At 49.0% G+C, this 20,280-nt stretch overlaps 1 protein-coding gene and 1 non-coding gene across 3 annotated transcripts in view; one reads left to right on the top strand and one right to left on the bottom strand.

Annotated features, from left to right (window-relative positions):
• LOC103530484 (USP6 N-terminal-like protein) overlaps positions 1–15,758 on the bottom strand; it is a 79,604-nt gene extending 63,846 nt beyond the window's left edge. For both annotated transcript variants that reach the window (XM_030451254.1, XM_030451251.1), the window contains exons 1-2: positions 15,698–15,758; positions 2,790–2,855 (exon numbers count right to left, since the gene is read on the bottom strand). The gene's annotated coding sequence lies outside the window, so the exon portion shown is untranslated. The remainder of the gene's footprint in view (positions 1–2,789; positions 2,856–15,697) is intronic.
• Positions 15,759–15,850: 92 nt separating this feature from the next.
• On the top strand, positions 15,851–15,923 carry TRNAA-AGC. Its single transcript has one exon. It is a non-coding gene; the product is annotated as a tRNA-Ala (tRNA).
• Positions 15,924–20,280: the final 4,357 nt, after the last annotated feature.

The raw sequence follows: 20,280 nt of genomic DNA, 5'->3' as shown, positions 1-20,280 counted from the left end.
GTGAAACTCTTAGTACAGGAAATTTGCTGTAATTCAGGTGTGTGAGATGACTTGTGCTTCTGCCACCTGAGTCATCAAGGGCCTGGTGTGGTGACTCAGTGCTGGCTCCCTCTCACCCAGACACACCTGTGACAGCTTGCTAGCAAATGGAAGCATTCCTGCCTGTGCTGTTCCCCTTCCCATCACAGGTCTCCCTTTTAAGAGAGATCTTTTATGCTAGAAAATCAGTTTAGTAACAGCACAGCACAACAAGAAGGCTTGCATGGGAAGCACAGGCAGTGCCCTACTAACCAGATCTACTTCCAGCTGTGAAGTGGGAAGCACATCTGCTTGCATGATGCAACAAATCCCAGGAAATACAGGGGGATTCAGTGCAAACAGCTCTGCCTTGACTCCTGCTCCTCCAGCACACTGTCACACCATCCAGACAGTGCTGGATGAACCATGTTTTCAAGGAGGATCACTTTCCGTTCATTTCCCTGTTGTAGGGATCAATAAAGCTTCATGCTGCAAGTTTCATTTGTGTCATCCTACAACCAAATGGTTCAGGCAGGCCAAATGCAAGGCAATGCCATTGTGGAACAAGAGCCATCAAGGACAGACATTTGCAGGAGGAGATTCCTTTGCTATGGAAGCACTTATGGTACGCTGCAGGTTTGGCCTCAGCATGACAGGCCAGGCCCTCCTTGTGCCTGAACCTCCCATGGCTGCATCCATCTGCCTGCTCCTCAGACCTCCCCCTGCATGACCACAAACAGCAAAATATTCCACTCTAATTCCAGTTCCTGCACACACACCTCTGGTTAGAGAGGAACATTATTCCATTTAATAAAAATGTAGCCTGCAACCCAGCCCTGTATTTTCTCCTCCTCAAAGCAATTGCAATTGAGGTTCCAGCACACCTGCTGACAGCACAGTGAGGGGCATGACTGAAGATGTATTTGGCACCTCAGTGACTACAGCTGGCCCCAGCAATCCACTTACAGTGTCCAACATCTGCAAAGAGTGCAGAGGAGATTTTTCAGTTCAGCATTGATGCCCTAAAGCAACAAATGCATCCAATAACTCAGGCAAAAGGATGTACAGGGCAGAGAGGCAGAGGCACTACTCCAGTGCAAAGCAGTAATTATCAAGGGAGGAATAAGCTCCTACAGGCTGCTCCTACCATATATTAAGAAAACAACAGCATGTTTTTTTCATGGTTGGATACCAACATGAAAACAGCTTCCTGCCACCCCCACTCTGGGCAGTGGGCAGATAGGTGCCATGGGAGAGCTACCAAAAGCCAGCAGTAGCAGCACAGGCACACATAAGGCAAAGATTGCATGCATCTCACTCTTGGATATGCTCAGACCCCCTTCCCCTGGCCAGGAACTCAGCAAAAGTACCTATTCAGGTTCAGACCATTGGCTTCTCCAACAAGGAGATGAAACACAGTCCCCATTGGCAAATGGAAACTGGCAAATACTGTAATTACAGAGAAATTATTTGCATTATAAGAAATGGCTGGCAAAGAGGAAGGATGCCAAAGCAAGCTTGTGTGAGATGGGAGGTGTCAGAATGCACTCCTGCCTGGGCTTGGCACCACAGTAGAGGTACCTGGCGTAAGACTGTCAGGAGACTTCTCCAAAATCACAGAAGGAAGCAAAGGTAAAAGGCAAGATGATGAGTCCCAAATCAAGGCTGTTCATCAAACAAAGCCTCCTCAGCAGTCAATGCACTGAAGTTAATGTCTAAGTAGAGGGTCAGAACAGAGGCTGATAAATGGGATGGAAATGTTCCCCTGTACAACTCACCTGACTCTTCTCTCCCTCAGATACTGCTGAAGATCTCCTGCTCTACAGCACTTGGGCAGTTTTCTCATTAGCCAAGCAGACAAATTCCACCTCATGTCAGAACTGGGCTGCTTCCATTTTTTCATCATCATTATTGATTCGTGATGATGGTTTCATTGTAGAAATTGTTTTATTTTTGCTACTGATTGCTTTATAAAGCTTTTGCACACTAGTCACACAAAAGATATCTAGCAGCACCGAGCAAAAGCTGATGGAAGCACTCACTGCATGCTGAAGAGGAGGTATCAGACAAAAAAAAAAAAAAAAAAAAAAAAAAAAAAAAAAAAAAAAAAAAAAGTTTTACTAGATGTTTTACTGGAAATAGTTCCAAGTAGTTGTAAGGAGATTTCCTTCTGGTGATACAACTGAAGCAAAGGCCACCACAGCTAATATATGCTTTTACTTTTCCTGTTCTGTTCATGCAATAGTTTGGGGCTGCAATGAACATGGTGCATGAAAAACCATCCTCAAGCATGTTGTAGCACAGTGAGGATTCCAAACGCAGGGAAGATAAGGAAACAGGGTGGGACAACTCAAAATTGGCAAGGGGAAAAAGTACAGAATCAGCCTGACAACATTTCATGCATTTCCTGCCAACTGGACCTTGTTATGAACTGCAAGAGAACTTACTCATGCAGCAGACAGGTTTCTCTTGGACTCAGAAAGAGACTTGCTTGTTTTCCCCAGTCCCTGTGGGTGACTCACAGATACCAGAATTGCCAGACAGTTCTTAAAGAACTGAGAAAAACCATAAGCCATTCTCCCCCTCATCTTCCCCTTCCTTCTTTCCTATTATGGAAGGGTTGAAGGCACTTCTGAGGATGAAAACAATGCTGAAGACCACAGCACAGGCCTTGGACTCCAGCCTCAGGCACAAAATTTTCATCACCATTTACCACTGCTCTCCCTATTGCTTTACATTACCACTCTAGAGAAAACACAAGAGTTACTCACCCCAGAGGGGTCTTCTGCTTCTGAAGTCAGTGACTGAACACCATTCTGCAGTGGAACCCAAGGTATCTACAAAGACAGAAACAACATGACAAATCAAACCTGGCCAAGTCTTCAGTGCCACCTAATTTATAAAAGCACAGAAATACAACTTTCCCAGCAAGGAAGTTGATACTTTAGGGTCACATCATTTACAGGGGCTGCTCTGTAGCACTTTACCTACACTGGCATTGACCCAGCCCTGCCCCAGGGCTCAGCACACCAGGGAAAGCAGCATGGGGCTGTGCAGACAGCCTGTTCTCTTTGTCCCCTCTGACTCCAACCTTCTCAATGTAATTGCTGCTACTGGACAACATCTCAGAAGCACCACTGGCAAAATTAAAATTCCTCACTGCCTTCTATTGCTGAGCAAGGCATAGATGCTTGAAGCATCTCTAAGTGCTGTTGGACTTAATAAAACCCATAAGACAGGGGCCTGGCCAGCCTTCCCAAAGCAACCACAGCTCTCAGACAAAGCATTTAGTCCTGCAGCAGTCAGATACATTGGAAACACAGTCCAGTGCCAGGGAATCAGCCTCTGGTTCCCAAATTCCCTTAATGCAGTGCCCAGTGGCTTCACTCACCACAGGGCTACTCTCCCTGGAGACACGACCACATCCTGGGCTCTGCAGAGCATGGATGACAACCATGCCACCCAAGTCCCTCTGCTCCATCCTGCATCTCCAGCTTGCCCACCACAATATGCATTTCCCAGTGCCACCACTCCAGAGACCTCTGTCCTTGACCTCAATACCCTGACACCTTGCTTGTTGGCAGACTGAACTAGTGCTGCAGACACCTGGAAATACTTTATTTCATCATGGCAAATAAAGATCCATGTTTTTTTTAAAAAAAAGAGTTGTGAAGCTTAGGGGCAGGGGACTATATGATAGTGAGTGACTTGAAAAGGGAGAAGTTAGAATCATCAGATCAGGAGTGGAGGTTGCAAGGAAAATGATGGACCTGAGAAACAGGAGGGCTCTGCATAGCAGGAACAACCAGAGAAGTCTTGAGGGGCCTTCAGACCCCAAGCAGCTTTACTAATGGCCCTGTCACAAGCAGAGGCATTCCCAGAGGTGCCATGGCAAACACCCCAGCAGCACCCCAACAGAACTCCCCCTCCCCTGACCCCTTACATAGGCAAAGGAGTCAGAGCTAATCCTCTTGTTTTAATAAGTTTATGCAGCATTAGTCACAGGGGCTTCTGATGGAGCTGACCCAGGGCCACAGGAAAGCCTTGACTGCTGATCTCTGCTGCACTTGCACAAAACCCACTAATTCTGTCAGGTCTCGACACAAACAGATGTGCACATTTAAAACCCTCACATTCGAGCCTGCTTCAGTAACATCCACAGAAATATCCAGAGTTGCTCCCCCACTTGAAGCATTTTTTTCCCTACCAGAAACAGCAAGAAGCTCCTCGAGTTTCCATGGCACTGGAATCAATGAAACAGCTACACAGCTCCAACAGCCCCATTCTCAGGTTTTTTTAATAACATTACCATGCAGAACACATGCACACCCCAGAAATACTGCAAAGCATCCTTAAGAATATCATGGGCTGTAATACAAAGAAACTATCTTAGTTTTAAAGACACAAATAAACAAACAAGCCACAACAGATTAATAAGCAGAGTTTTCCAGGTCAGCTGGAACTCGCTATACTCACAGAGCTGATGCCAGGCAGGACACAAGAGCCACCATGGGTAGGACATCTACGCTGGGGAAATTCCAGTTACCTGCACATCACCCTCCCAGCACTGGGGACTTATGGCAGAGCACAGCTCCTCAGCCTGCAGGGAAAAGCAGCTCCTTGCAGGGAAAAGCAGCTCCTCGAACGGAAAAGCAGCTCGTTTCTCTCACCAGGAGACAAGTGACCACTGCTCACAGATGGAAGCAATGCCCACCCGTGGCTCAGATCAGCTGCCAAAGCAATCCAGCCAATCCTCCAGCTTCCCCACTCCAGAGGTCTCCCTGCCCAGGCTCTGCAGCACCAGAAGGAATCACTGTACAAGCAGATGTCTGTAGCAGGAGCAGCCCCTGGTGCACAGCCTCTTTTGCTCATTTCTTAATATAATTTCTTAAAAGAAACCAACAAGAGCTGAACTGATGATCTATAAGCTCAAGCAGGACACTGGCTAACCCACTCTTTTCACTGGAAATCCTGCCACTTCCAGCAGTCAGAGCACAGGGACAAGCAGCACTGTTTGAGCCACAAACTACAGACCAGAGGATGTTTCCCAGCCAAAGCCTGGAGAAGCCATCACCTCTCCTGCCCAGCCTCTCTGGGGATGGATGTGTCTGTCCAGCTGCCTCTGTGCCAGATACAGCACCTTGCAGAAGATAATTGCTTAATCCCCCAAGGACTGAGCTGCTTTGACATGCCAAAGCTCAGTGGAGACCCAGCCAGCATCCAAGGCAGGTAAGCAATAAAGGAAGAGATCGCTGTAAAATCCCAACAGATTACTTGGCAAACCACTGCCTTAGACACATGGGGGGCAGACAACAGCCCACCACTGACAAAGAGGGGCAGGTATACCCCTGTCTATCTCCTGTTCCCTGCATTCAGTGTTGGATGGAAAAGCTCTGGCTGCCACCAGAGCAATGGCTGGTGCAGGGGAGGGCAGGACAGCAACAGCTTCCACCTAGACCCCTGGATGTTAAAAGCACAGTGTAGGCAATGCTGCAGGAAAGCAAGCTCCCTGCACTCTCTCCAGTCTGCAAAGGGTCAGAATAAACCAGGAGATGTACAGACCCAGCCCAAAAGCAACACTCACACTTGCCAAGCTGAAACTCCACCCCTTGTCACACATGCACCAGGCAATTTTTTACCCAGAAACCAGATTACAACACTCCACTTGAAGAGGCAGCTAATCACAGGCTACTAAAACATAGCAGCTGAAAACAAGTTCAACCTGTTCAATGGTTAAGGTCTTTTGAAGTTCATTGGTTTTCTCTCCTATATGTTATATACCCCTCCCTTTCCCACTCCCAGTTCCACTCCAAATTCTGCTGCTCTACCTGGTAACATCTTTTTCTTGCAATATGGGAGACCCTGAGCAGCCTGGAGCCAGATCTCCTCACCACACAGAGCTACCAAAGCACAGCCTAACACCCCAAAGTTGAGCAACTGCAGTGTCAGAGGGTCTCCAGCCTCAAAAATTCACCAAGAACACGGAGGAGCTCACTGACTGATAACACCACACAAATTAACATCAAGTTCAGTTGCTTGTGGCTTTTCAACAGGCACCTTGCTAGAGCCCAGCACTGAGACAACACTGCTCACCAAGCCAAGGTACCTCCAGCACTGCTCAGCATCCTCAGCTCATGATCTGCAGACATACCATAGGGTTTATAGCATAAATTCCAGACAGTGAAAAGGACAGTGCTATCTGTCTGTACCAGCTCAGTCTCTAGACACAACAGTGAACAGGTCTGGCATCTGCAGGGGCCATGCAATGGACCAAGCAGTCATTGCTCCTATAGAGCAGCGTGATGGGCACCAGGAGCTCAGGGCATCCCTCCCCAGCTGTGCTGGTACAGCTGCATGGTAACCTCTGCAGCAAGGCAGATGGGGATGCAGATGTGAAGCTCAAAAATACATTGGTAAAGAAGAAATTCAGTGCCAGGCCAGTCAATCTGCTGTACCAAGGTGGCTCTACCACGCACCTCAGTCAGAGGAGCCATCAAACAATTCAATGCTTTGGTAGATCAGATACAGGTTTCCCTGCCAAACTCATGCTCCAAGTCAGGGAGCAGAGAAAATATTGGTACTTTGAAATAATGTCAGTAACTTTACCTGGTTAGCACTGTAATCAGCAGCAGCAGCACACACACCCCATCTGACCCACTTTATTAACACCCAGGGAAATGCACGTATCACACCCTCTGTGATAAATCCTACCCCCCCCCCCCCATTCAGACAAAGATGCTCTCAGGACCAGCTTTGACTCACAGAACTGAGTGGGGTGGGAAGACAGAAGTAGTAAGAACAAGACACTACAAATGTAATATTTTCTGCGGAACTCATTTTCTAAGCATCAGGTCATTTTCCTACCTGGCCCCTCCTCTACTGAAATGTTTGACAAGATACACAATTCACTACCAAACCAGATGTCAGAGCTACTAAAGCAAGAGACAGGAGAACGCTCAAAAATTTATCTTGGGAAGAGAAAATTACGCTATTAAACTAAAGCTTGAGTAGTCATCTATAACACAAATGGGGGAAACTTAAAAAAACCAAAAAAAGCTAACCAAAAAAAGCCACAACATCCTGTCACTGCAGTGGTGAGCAGCAGACACAGCTCCCCCATGCTTGACTCAAGATGGGTTTCCCAAGCACAGCTTCCATGTGCCAGGCAGCCAGGGAACAGCATACCAAGCAGGACCGCCCCTCATCAGGGAACAGAACCCAAAGGGAAGCAGGAGGTTTAAAAACACAAGCCAAGCAGCAAATCTTAATGAGATTCCACTGATTTCTGGCTAAGGAAGCCAGGCACATCTGCACAGCTCCTGCAAACAAAAGTGAGATGTGTGAGCAGGTCCTGGGCTTCAGCTGGCAAAGCATGCACATCACTTTGCTGAACAAGCAAAGGTCACAGAGTCACTGTGGTTGAAAGGACCTCTGAGATGACTGAGTCCAACCATACACACACAACAAGCAAAAAAAACCCAAACCCCTGCAAGTTTGGCTACTAGAATGTGCCCTGAAGTGCCACATCCATACATTTCTCAAATACCTCCAGGATGGGGACTGCCCCACTTTCCTGGGCACTCTGTCCCAGAGCCTGACCACTCTTTCACTAAAGAAATTCTTCCTTCCTAATATCCAATGTAAACATCCCCTGCTGCAACAGGAGGTAATTTGCTCTCTTCCTATCACCAGGTACTTGGAAGAAGAGACTGAATCCCAGCTCCCTACAACCTCCTTCCAGGTTGTAAGAGAGCACAGAAGGTCACCCCTCAGCCTGCTCTTCTCCAACCTAAACATTCCCAATTCCCTCAGCCTCTCCTCATAAAACTTGCTCTCCAGACCCTTCCCCAGCTTGGCTGCTCTTCTCTGAACTCACTCCAAGCCCTCAGTGTCCTTGTGGTAGTGAGGGCCCCAGCCCTGAGCACAGCACTCGAGGTCCAGGGGCACCATTGCTTCCCTTCTCCTGATGGCCAAGCTATTCCTGAGCCAGACCAGGATGCAGGATGCTGGGGGCCTTCTTGGACACCTGGCCACACTAATGGCTCATCTTGAGCTCCTTTTCTGCTGAGGAACTTTCCAGCCCCTCTCCCCCAAGCCTGTACCCTTGCCTGGGGTTGTTGGGACTGAAATGGCCTTGTTGAACCTCTTGCCATCGCCCTGACCGACCCAGCCTGTCCAGGTCCCTCTGCAGAGCCCTCCTGCCCGCAGCCAGACCAACATTCCCACACAATTTACTTGTCTACCAACTTACTGAGAGTGCCCTGCATCCCCTTGGCCAGATCACTGATAAAGATATTAAACAAGACTGGGCCCAAACTACTGCTGACCGCCCACAAACTGATTTTACCTCCATTCCCCACAACTCCCTGGGCCAATGCACCCAGTTTTTAACCCAGCAAAGAGTCCCCCTGTCTGTGCCATTCCCACCAGCTCCTCCAGGAGAATGCTGTGGCAGATGGTGCCAAAGGCTTTACTAAACTCCAGACAGACATGTCCTCAGCCTTTCCCTCCTCCATGGGGCAACTCTCAGAAGGCATTGAGGCTGGTCAAGCAGGACTTGTCTCTCATTAACCCAGGTCCCCTGGCTGTCCTGTGAGCCATGGCAGCTCCCTCAGGATGATCCTCTCCATCAACACCGAGGTTCTGAGGTCACCCTGACAGCCTTGTGGTTCCCCAGACCCTCCTTCTGACCCTTCCTGTGGAGAGATGTCACATTATCCACTCGCCAGTCACCCAGGACATGCCCTGCTGACCGGGATTGTTGGTAAATGATGGAGAGAGGCTCAGGGAGCTCCCCTGCCAGCCCTCCCCGTGCTCCTGGGTGAATCCCACCCAGCCCCTGTCACACTTTGAACACGAGGAGCTGAAGCAGGAAGGCTTTCAGACCCTGAGAGGGCTCTGTTCCCTCCCATCCCTGCCCATCCCCTCCCAAGGTCATGCAGACCACCAGCCTCTCCTCTCTTTCCCCTGCTCCTTGCTCTGCTGCTGTTCCCTCTGCTCCTTTGCCATCAGCTGCCTCCTGCTCCTCAGCACCCACACCCATTGGGTGCTGGGCAGAGCCCTGGAGCCCTCTCCTGAGACAGCCCTGACCCAGGGGGTCCTCAGGCACCCATCCCAGCAGCATCCAGATGGGGTTGTGTGTATATATATTTGTATTTTTGTTATTTTTCCCTGATGTTACTGACTTTCCCCGTTGCTTCCATTTTGTTCCAAAAATGTTTCCATTTTCCTTTAATTTCCAATTTTGTCTCTAATCTTTATTCCTCTTTATCTTCCCTTTGGTGGTGGGGGTAATAGAGAATACTTTTTTCTTCTGTTTTTTTGTACACCCAAACTGCTAAGCCGTGGCAGAATCAGTGCTGTTGGATGAATCCCATCCAGCCCCACAGCCCTAAGCATGTCCAGGTGCAGAAGCAGATCGTTACCTACTTCCTCTTGGATCATGGGGGAGTTGTTCTACTCTCCATCTTTATTTTCCAGCTCAGAAGGCTGCACACTGTGGGGGCAGCTGGTCTGACTACTAACGACAGAGGAAAAGGCAGCATTAAGTATCTCAGCCCTTTCCTCATCTTTGGCTGCAATGTTCCTCCCACATCAAGTAAGGGATGAAGATTCTCCCTGTCTCTCTCTTTAGTGTTGATGTATTTATGAAAACTTTTTTTACTGTCCCTTATGTCAGTGGCCAAGCTGAGTTCTAACTGGCCTTTTGCTTTCCTATTTTCTATGATTTTCTCTCTTGTTTAACCTAAAAAGATGTCTGTTCTCCTCTTGAGTTGCCTGCCTCTTCTTTCAAAGGTAGAGAAAGATCTTCCACACCTCTTTTCAGCAGGCATTGGCAAGCTGCTGAAACACTAACAAACATTTCTGAGCACCCTGGCTTTAATCCTGCTGTCAGGATGCCGCCAGGGTTCTCAAGTCCTAAGGAGATCAGATTTGTACCAAGAGACACAAAGATGGTTTGATGGGGACACACAGGAGGTGGAGCATCCCCAGCACCTCTTCCCTCTGCATGGACCATTTTTCCCTTTCTTGGATTGACCACAAGTAGTATCCCACTACAAAAGCCCTGTGCTGAGATCTAAAGGGTGGTGGGAAGAGCCTTGTTTGCTTGATTTTTCAAAATGAAGTGGGTTTTTTCCCTAACCTCCCCTACTTTCATCCAGAGTTCACCAGCACTGAGCTTCCACCCTGCCAGATGCAATGGGAAACGTAAAGCTGAGTGGTGCTGCCTCCCATATTTGATTTCCAGGATTTAAGCCACAAGGAGAGCTAAAAATACCATAATTAACCAATCCTTTTCAATGCAAGATTCACTGCCGCAAGGGAATTATACAACTGCAAATGTGGGGGGAAAAAAAAAATTGAACTAGGAAAACAGCTGGCCCAGATGGTAATCTCTAAATCCAAGCATGGACCACAACACCCAAAAATGTGGAGGAGCTTGTGCTTCTAGTGGTGACGAGCTCTGATGTGCTCACAGGCTTGCTGCTGCAATATCATTTGGGTATCATCTTTGCTCTGCACTGATTATACACAGAGAGCTCATGCTGGCTATATTCCATGCAAGCTGTCTCCTGAATTGCCTGGCTATTTGGTTCTGTGTCATCCTGTGACAGGAGCTACACAGGAAACTTTTATTCCTGGCAAAGCACACTGCAAAGAGACAGCTCCAGAGCTAAGGGTTTCTTCACCTGCAGATTTAGCAGGGGTTTTTCTGTTTGTTTGTTTTTTTGGCTTTGTTTTTTTTTTTTAATCACTGCCTAGTCCTTACACTCCACATCTAGACTTTAAACACTGTCTCTTGGCAATACAGGGGCTCATTACTCACAGTGGCACACCCAGAGGAACCAGCAAATCCTCTCCATTTGAGCCCAACCATCAGCTTTACCCTGGAATTACATTTAACTCTCTGGCACTAGGCTCCTATTAATGGAATTACCAGGCAGGCTCTTCAGACTTAATACTTGAGAGGTGGGCTGGGATGGCACTGCTCCAGCCTCAACCTGCAAAGTGTGCACTTTCTGTGCTTCTCCATCCTCCAACAAGCTGCCCTAATGAGCCCAACCCCTTGAGGAGGACCAGGGAAACAAAAGAAACAAACCCCAATGTCCAGGTCAATCAATAGCTTTCTAGGAACATCCAAGCCTCTTGCAAGCTTTTTCAATCCCACTTTCACTGTCCTGCAGCACACAGCAGGATGTCACGGGCAGGATGATCCCAGTGGGGATGCTGAGCCAGGAGCAGGAGCCAGGGGCTCAAGCAGCACTTAAGGATGGGAGTCTGCACCAGTCCCTCTTCAGATACCTTCATGCTGAGGGCATCAGTGCAAACCCACAGCTAAGAAGAGCACCTGTCCACCCCAAAAACCACAGAGAAAGCACTGAGGTCTAAACAGCACTTCCAGAAATGTAAAATGGGGAGGCCCATCTGAGCAAACCAGCCAAGACTGCTAACTGCAGTACAGGAGATTACCTTGCATGAGGAAATCGACTCCCAGGCATCAGACAGCAGCTATTGCACTGCCATGCTGAGCAGCCTGCAGCACAGCATGCAGTCCCCTACACCACCTGCACTACCAAACAGGACAACTGAGTACCACAGGCTGCCAAAAGCTGCAGGGGATGCAGAAAGCAGCCATCCCACAGAGCACCACTGATGGCACTCTGACTGCCAGCATCGCTCTGGGCTGTTTTGCACAGAGCAGCTGTAGGTTTGTTTGGGTGGGGTTTTTCTAGTCACCTGCAAAGGGGCTTCTCTGCCCTTGACAGGGAGGGAATGCAAGGACAAAATGGAGATTCACCAGAATCACCATGTTTTCCCCAGGTATGGAGACCCAGGCACACAGCACTGCCAAAACAAGGTAACAAGGGGAAAGCTCATTTGCAGAGTGTAGATGAGCCCCTGCAACAGCTTGAGCTGGGGGAGCTAAACTACTCTCTCCTGTAATTAAAATGCAGGAGAGGAAAGCACAGGAATGACTCTAGCATTGCTGTGAACAAGCTTTGAGTTTAAAAGTTGATTTTAACACACTCTTTGGTAGAATTTTAATTTTAGAAAAAAAAAGGGAGGGAGGGGGATAAGAAATTTTGCTTTGAGAAAAGATCTTCCACAATTCTGTTATTAAACCACGTAGGGAGCAAATGAAGACCATGGCTGAAGCTCACCCAGCAAGGCTGAAGGCAGCCCCCCTCTATTCCCCACTGCCCCTGCATTTGCTCTATCAGATGCTCTCAGCAGCTCCACGACTCAGGAAGGCAGTGACAAGAAAACCACATCTAAAGTAAGACCTCACATCTGAAAGTAGCTATGCAAAACACAGCCTGAAACCTTTCTTCCAGCTCGGGAGCCAACGTGACGCTTTGCAAAACCATGCTGGTGAAACACGACTGCTTGCACTGAGAGTGAGATTTGCTATTTGATTTGATTTGACTCTTAAGCACCTCCCTATTTTCTGCGTATCAAGATATATAAAAAAAAAATTAATTAAAAGATACCTCTGGGTAAGATTACAGAGTCCTGCAGCTCAGAGCAATGTAAAAGATACAGAAGCACATCAGAAAAAGAAATATGTGTACGATGCTCTTCACCATGGCACCCAAAGGAACAGCTTATTTAAGAAAACTATTTTTTAAGGTAAAGAGCCATCAGAATTATGCATCAAGCTCCAAGATAAGAAATAGTATTTGCAGGATGATGTGTGGCTAGCTGATTGTGATTTTTTAAAAGATAAACATGCTTTTCAGAAGAGGTTTGTTGGCCAATTCTCCCTCTGCTAGAAACAAACAAACAAGTAAGCTTACAACCACAAAAATGATAAATGAAAGGCAGGAGATCATGTTTCATATGCTCACATGCTTCACATCATTAGAGACACACCATACTGGTATGTTAAAAAGGACAAAATCTAAGTACATTTAAAATTCCAAGTAGTTTCAATAAAGAGTTTCAAGCAAACTCTGCAAGAGGCAGAGCCCATTCACGGACCAGACGGTGTCAACAAAAAGAAGTAAATAATGTTTTTATCCATTTTTCAGTTGTAGAAATGTTGATATGTGCAAGTATTTAATCAGAAATTCAGTCTGGAGGAAGCTAAATCAAATATATCCAGGAAAAGAAGTAACTTGTACATCAGAGGAAGAACTAAGGTAAATCCCTTAGGAAGAGTGTAAAATGGAGCAGAAAGTGGGTTTGAATCCAACTGATCACTGACTTAAAACATAGCAGAGGTGGTAGTACAGAACTACTGCAAGAGAGCAGAGAGCATCAAGCACCCAGGAGCTCAATGGAGCAGCAGCAGCAGCTCCCAATGCTCTCCCCAACTTCTCCACTGCTCAGTGAATTGCAGTAACCTGGGGACAGGCACCACTGCTGCAGACCTGCCAACTCAGACAAGGACTTTGAGGCTCTCCACACACCAAGGTTATACTGCAGGAGAGATTTTGGAATCCCTTTGGTTTAGGAAGCATTGTGTATCGGTCGTCACTGCTGTTCAGTTTTGCCTTTTTGTATTCAAGAACACTGGAAAGAAAGAAAAGCAGCCGAGCATAAGGCAAGCCCTTCAGTAGAATGGGATTTTTAACTGAACCCTGACTATTGTTGCTGTAAAGAAAAGTCTCAGGCCCACATACAGTCTTCTCTTTCTCAGCACAGCACCGGCAGAGAAAGCTCCCAACGCTCTCGCTTGCTCTGCTCTGCACACCCTGACTGAGCCCCTTTACCTCCCCAAAACAGGCACCAGACCCCAGCCAGTCCATGCAGCTCGACAGAAGGCTCCAGATCATGCCCTCATCTGCCACTCTGCCATGGGACCAAAGATCCCTGCTCCAGACTCAGCACCTCCTTCCTTGTCCAATGGGGAAACGTTGCCCTGAAACACAAATTGAGTGATTTCTTGAAGGAAAAGACCTCATGATTCAGCATGGTGCCAGATTTCACATTTCTGTGTTTGTTTTTAAAGGTGGCATCAACCTGCAAGCAGCAGGTTCCCTAACTCAGGTACCTGAGCAGCCAAGCCCCATCTCCAGCTACCTGTTCCACCCACAGGGCCCAAACCCAGCACCAAGAATTGTGGAGGCTTTCCCAGGTGAGCACTGGGCACCCAGGCCATACCTGTGCCACCCTGCATGTCCCCAAGGCTGGGCTCACCACCCCATCCAGCCAAAGAGAAAGCCAAGCTGCTGGAATGGCAAAGCCTCCCCTAAGAGCAGCCAAGGTGCTCAGATGCTCAGGGGCAGCTCCCGTGCTGCTACATCCGGTGCCTGAGGGAAACTAATTTGGGAGGGTTTCTTTTTCATTCTGTTTTGACCTCAATGCGTCCCCACCTACACTCACAGGACACCCCAGGGGTTCCTGGCAGAACCTCTGAATGCTGCTCAGCACGGTGCTCTGACCCTCCACACGGTACCGGTCTCGGCCCACAGCCCTTGATCCCCAGGAACACTTTTCAGTGCAAACCCATCCTTTTGCAGCCTTCCCCACACCCCCACCAGTGCAGCTTTCGGAACAGCCCCTCACCCCTTCCCATTCCCGAGTGACACACACACAAAGTCTTCAGCAAACCCCAAAAAGCTCCGGGACGCACAGACCAGAGCACCCCCCAAGAGCACTGTCCCAGGGCAATGTCACACTTTGTCACCGAGCCCACAGCCTTCTGCACTCCGACCCCCTCGATGCCCCACGCCTACGGCCGCCTGCAGCCCCCCGGTACCCTGAGACACACACACACACCCTGCAGCCCCCCGGTACCCCCGGACACACACACACCCTGCAGCCTCCCGGTACCCCCGGACACACACACACCCTGCAGCCCCCCGGTACCCCCGGACACACACACACACCCTGCAGCCTCCCGGTACCCTGAGACACCCAGACACCCTACAGCCCCCCGGTACCCCCGGACACACACACACCCTACAGCCCCCCGGTACCCCCGACACACACACACCCTACAGCCCCCCGGTACCCCCAGACACACACACCCTACAGCCCCCCGGTACCCCCGGACACACACACACCCTACAGCCCCCCGGTACCCTGAGACACCCACACACACCCTGCAGCCCCCCGGTACCCTGAGACACACACACACACCCTACAGCCCCCCGGTACCCCCGGACACACACACACCCTACAGCCCCCCGGTACCCCCGACACACACACACCCTACAGCCCCCCGGTACCCCAGACACACACACCCTACAGCCCCCCGGTACCCCCGGACACACACACACCCTACAGCCCCCCGGTACCCTGAGACACCCACACACACCCTGCAGCCCCCCGGTACCCTGAGACACACACACACACCCTACAGCCCCCCGGTACCCCCGGACACACACACACCCTACAGCCCCCCTGGTGCCCCCGAACACACACACACCCTACAGCCCCCCGGTACCCCCAGACACACACACACACCCTACAGCCCCCCGGTACCCCCAGACACACACACACACCCTACAGCCCCCCGGTACCCCCGGACACACACACCCTGCACCACTCCGGGACACGCAAACGCCCCGCAGCCGCCCCCGCCCGTTGCTGCCCTACGCACGCTCCCCTCGGTCTCCGCACACCGCCGTATCCCCGAGAAGCCCTCTCCGGAAACGCCGGCGCATCCCAGACCTTCTCCCGTTCTCCCGTCCTCCCGCTCCCTTCCCCTTTCCCCGCCGCTCCTCACTCCGCTCTCTCCGTCGCCACCAAGCCTCGGCCGCCCGTCCCGTCCCGCCCCGCGCAGGCGCGGTGCCTCCTGCAGCCCCCATCGAGGTGTGGGCACCGCTCATGCTCTCGCGAGAAGAGAGTAGACGAGTGCGGGCCAGGCGGGCCCCGCGGTGGGGAATTAGCTCAGATGGTAGAGCGCTCGCTTAGCATGCGAGAGGTAGCGGGATCGATGCCCGCATTCTCCAGAATCCTGTTTTTGTTTCTTGTTTTTTGTTTTTGTTAACCCCTAAGCTGCCAGGCCTCTGCGTTCCAGCAACGAACTGTGTTTATTCTTATAAAACTCCTTAAATTTTCATTTGCATCCTTAATATTTCTAGAGTTCTATTGGGTTAAGCTGTGGTTAATGCAGGCAAAGCGCTGCCTCCTGGGTGCCTGGCACTGCAAGAGGGATTTTGTCTCTGTAAGAGGGATTTTGCCTTCTGACTCAATACTGGGTAAGGCCCAAAATATCTCCAGCCCCCAACCTGACCTGCACATCCCGTTCAGGAGCTGGAGAGCTTTAGGGATACCCTCCCCTGGGAGTTTGCCTTTAGTAAATCTGAGAAGGAATGAAAATAGCTCAAGCAAGGACTCAAGGGTCCATGTAAAGGATCCAGGAAAAAACAAAAATAAAAATTAAAGGCAAGATTTTTGCCCTGGGAATTTATCCAGCAAAGTTCAGGCAAATATTCAGATTCTTCACATTTTGCTATTATTCTACTGTGAGCCAAAAAGAATGGCTAAATGCTTTAAAGGGGAAAAAAAAAGAAAAAGAAAAGAAAAGGAAAAAAAAGCTAATTTTAAAAACTGAAGGGGTATAATGGAAAAAATAGGAATACAGTGAGCTGTCATTTCCATCCGAGTCAAAGAACAGGAAACTGAGGGTGGAAAATAATTCTGTGTGCTCTCTGCAGTTACATACACGAGGAAATCAGCTTTCTGACTGATTTAAATGGTGAGTAGTGGAATTCAGCTCTCAGGCTTCTCACATTCCCCAGCCTAGACCTGAAGAAACTGCAGACATCACCTGAGCCCTGGGGTGGATGATGAGGCAACAGATCCAGCTCAGAAAATCCCATGCTCTGAAATCTCAGGGAACTTCCCAGCACGTCCACAGATCCCCAGACAGAACCTGGGGCACAGTGGGAAACACAGGAAGGTGCCTTCCACACTTACCAACATCATTCCATCAAACCACATCAGCAGAGAGAGTAAGAAGCTTTAATATTATGGGGTCTTCTTTTAAAAAGAATAAACCCAGTGAAACTCTTTTTGTCTGAATAACTCCCATGTGCAGAGATTTTTACTTTGCTCTGGTCCCTTTATGCATCTATAGCCATGATGTACCCCAGCATCCCATGGGTCCTCTTCATTTTAATCTTTAACTCCTGTAGATCATTGAAAATCTCTCTAACCCCACCACCCTTCTTTATTAGGCAGTGTGGATGTTAAATTAGAGAACTGGATTGAAGAGAGGATGCAGTGGCTTTTAAAAGCTTTATTTGACAATAAAGCTCATGACAATAAATACTCATGAATTCTCACAGGCAGTCTCATGGAGATGAGAAGATGTCTCTTGGCAATGGACATCTACCAGTCCTTTCCAGAAAATGGCAATGGTGATATTCAGACTGAATATTCAACTGGATTCAAACTGAAGTTTGAAAACCAGATGAATTGTTGGTGCTTTGGTTTTTGTTTGGTTGGTTACTTGGTAGTTGTAGCTTGAAGATTCCATTCTTGTCCTTTAAAGCTGATTTATACTCAGACTTCTGAGCCCCTGACAAACTCCTGACATAATCAGCTGTTGCTCCAACGGCCCTGAAAGCTTCAACAAATTATTTCAGCCTTCCAATGCAGCAGTATTTAAAAGGAAACTGAAATCCATTGCAGTCTCCAACATCATCAGCTGCCGGGCAGACAGCACAAAGACGCTGCACTGTGGAAACCATTTGTGTTACAGATGTGTCCAGTCCTCTTAGAATCATAGAATCATAGAATTGGCTGGGTTGGAAGGGACCTCAGAGATCATCGAGTCCAACCCTTTTACCACCGTTGCAGTTGCTAGACCATGGCACTGAGTGCCACATCCAGTCTCTTTTTAAATATCTCCAGACACGGAGAATCCACTACTTCCCTGGGCAGCCCATTCCAAAGTCTGATCACTCTCTCCAGAAAGAAATTCTTTCTAATATCTAACCTAAATTTCCCCTGGCACAACTTAAGACCCTGCCCTCTTGTCTTGTTGAAAGTCGTCTGGCAAAAGAGACCAACGTCTACCCGGTTACAACCTCCTTTCAGGGAGTTGTAGACAGCGATGAGGTCTCCCCTGAGCCTCCTCTTCTCCAGGCTGAACAGCCCCAGCTCCCTCAGCCTCTCCTCATAGGGTCTGTGCTCGAGTCCCTTCACCAGCCTGGTTGCCTTCTTTGGACCTGCTCCAGGACCTCAATATCCTTCCTGAGCTGAGGGGCCCAGAACTGGACACAGGACTCAAGCTGTGGCCTCACCAGAGCTGAGCACAGGGGCAGAATCCCTTCCCTGGACCTGCTGGCCACGCTGTTCCTGAGCCAGCCCAGGATGCCATTGGCCTTCTTGGCCACCTGGGCACACTGCTGGCTCCTGTTCAGCTTCCTGTCAATCTTGTTTGGCTTTATCTCCTCCCTCGGCACCTGCAGGATCTTGGTGACCACAGGGAAACTCGGATGATGGAAAATTAGAAGACTGTAAGTATGGTGAAAGTGATTCTGCATCGCCCTCTGCAGCTAGGCAGGCAACCACTGCCAGCAGCCCCGGCAGCAGGGGACAGCAGAAAAGCTGGAGTAGGTGAAAAATTCCCCTGGCCATACTGTTCCTGCAGGTCACTGCAGTGCAGTGGTTGATGAACACATCTGGAAAGCCCCATTTTCACAGGGCCCATGGTGAAAGACTTTATATGCAGGGATAAAATGTTACACATATACTGACAGCAGCATTTCATTATAGTGATTCCCATTCACCAAAAAAGTAAAACCAGCACGGAACAAGAACAGCTTTTCTTTTACAGGAACAAGATGGCCACAGCAGCAGTTTCTCCACTCTGGCTCTGCAGATGCTTTTGCTTCCCAGTGCCTTATCTAGCATCTTCAGGAATGACACAGATCTTGCACTTTCTCCCCCTACAAACCTTACTTCTTGAAGTAGTACTCAAGATCGAGGAAGAAATGGCCTCTAGTAGTAGATGAAGTCATTTATGTAACAACTTCACTAGTACACACATGGTAAAAGTAGCAAAAGATCTGGCACTATGCTGAAAATTTTACTGTCTTTAATTGCAATTAAGTACATGCACAGAGGCATCATGAGAGCAGAGAAGGGGAAACTCTCTAGAGGGGGAAGAAGCTTTCAGTTTATAGCAATGAGCTTAGTTTAAATACCCTTTTGTAAGTGTATTTTGTAAGGTGTGGAAATTTAGTTTTAAAATGAAGTAATCTTAAATGCAGAGATACATCCCAACTTCCACAGCTTTCAGGAAGGACACGAGACACCCCTTTGCTGGGTCTGTGCACCTGTAAGGAGACCACCACTGTTCTCTCCCTCTCTGGTACAGAGACCAGAGGAGGGGAGCCCTCTAAAAAAAAGAGGAGATACATTTGGGTAACCTCAAAAAGGGGGTGGAGAAATGCTGACAGAGAAGAAGGGAACGCAGGGCAGGTATCACCCCTCAGGATCTGAGTCCATGCAAATGCTGAGGGGGACATAACCTACACACCAGGACTCTTACACTGTTTCCATGGAGACATGCAGATGTATTTCTCACCAGTGTTTGCTGTGGGGTTTCTTGGCCCTATTTTACATCGTTTCCGCTGGACTTTTGTGTATCTTGGGGAGTAGGACAGCCTGGTCCTGGCTTGCTGGGGATGCCCTTTGTTGTCCTCACGGTGAGGGCAGCCAAAGAGATGGAAGGGAGACAGAAGCTTGTTAACACCTTGGTGTGGCCACCTGGCTTTTTCACCAGCACAGACCACTGCTTTTTCCAGGGCACAAGGTCTGCAGAAGGCCCATGTGACACAGACCCCCCTGAAACCTGTAACAAACACTAGACTTGGTCCTTTGAAGTCTTCTAACACTGGCAGCAGAGCAGGAACCACAAGCAGGGAGCTGCCAGCAGTGGCACCTTTACTCTTAGGTTGAATGACAGTCATCTAATTTCAAATTACCTGGTTGAGAAGGGTAGAAACATGTTTCCCTGCCCACAGACTCCCCTCATCATCCTGGCAGGCAATGTCCTGGATCCAGCAGCTCATGTCACTCCCAGCTCCTGGCTGGCACTCAGCAGGTTTCAGGTCAGGCCCAGGGGCACCAGGACTGTTGTAGCAACCAACCCCCTTTTGTGGAAATTCCTGCCTTTCTGGGAGGGAATTGGGAAGAGCTGCAACCACTGGAATTCATTTCTCTTGTGGGCACCAAGGAAGGTGGGCTTCAGCTCTTAGAGCTTTTCTGGTGGTTCCTTTCCATACCCTCCAGAAGAAGTAAAACAAAACAAGGGGGACAGCAGGGAGGGGAGCCTCTAGTGCTGCTCCTGGG

Source organism: Calypte anna, chromosome 5 (assembly GCF_003957555.1).
Source record: "Calypte anna isolate BGI_N300 chromosome 5, bCalAnn1_v1.p, whole genome shotgun sequence".
Classification (NCBI taxonomy): Eukaryota; Metazoa; Chordata; class Aves; order Apodiformes; family Trochilidae; genus Calypte; species Calypte anna.
This window is presented reverse-complemented; position numbering and strand designations above follow the sequence as displayed.